Source organism: Gouania willdenowi, chromosome 13 (genome assembly GCF_900634775.1).
Source record: "Gouania willdenowi chromosome 13, fGouWil2.1, whole genome shotgun sequence".
Classification (NCBI taxonomy): domain Eukaryota; kingdom Metazoa; phylum Chordata; class Actinopteri; order Blenniiformes; family Gobiesocidae; genus Gouania; species Gouania willdenowi.
In genome coordinates this window covers 19,457,606-19,458,058 of record NC_041056.1, presented here as the reverse complement: position 1 = coordinate 19,458,058, position 453 = coordinate 19,457,606, and the positions used below count along the sequence as shown (strand labels likewise).

General features: G+C 54.7%; 1 protein-coding gene across 4 annotated transcripts in view; it reads right to left on the bottom strand.

The window, feature by feature from the left end:
- Nucleotides 1-183, bottom strand: part of LOC114474768 (leucine-rich repeat and fibronectin type III domain-containing protein 1-like protein) — a 194,630-nt gene extending 194,447 nt beyond the window's left edge. For all 4 annotated transcript variants that reach the window (XM_028465277.1, XM_028465276.1, XM_028465278.1 and 1 more), the window contains exon 1: nt 1-183. This exon is cut by the window's left edge and continues 907 nt beyond it. The gene's annotated coding sequence lies outside the window, so the exon portion shown is untranslated.
- Nucleotides 184-453: the final 270 nt, after the last annotated feature.

Genomic DNA, 453 nt, shown 5'->3' with positions numbered 1-453 from the left:
GATGGGAGCCTCAAGGAAGAAAAAGCAGATGCTTCCAAAGCAAGAAAGAAATCATAAATCTGACCGGGAAAGCGGAGTGCTATGTATCCTCCTCATCTTTGCCCTCAAAGTGGCCGATCCGCAGCGGAGTGCGCACCGATCCTGCAGCTACACTTTGTCCCTGGAGCTGATCCGCCCACCCAGCAGCCCCTTCCCTTCCCTCCGTATCAGCGTCCGATCGCCGGCTGCTGATAACAGATGGACGCGCTGACGACGGTGGGTGATGCCATGGGCAGGGCGTTCGCCTGTGAGAAGCGCTTAGTTACAGTCTAGAGTCTGTCGAAGCGCAGAAACCACCATTATCGATCTATGAAGGTTTTAAAAGTGTGGGGCGGGGTACGTTCCCCAAGGTAAAATGCTGTATATGTTGCAGACCTGGAAGACCTGCAGGGGCCACATGCAGCCCTTGGTCTA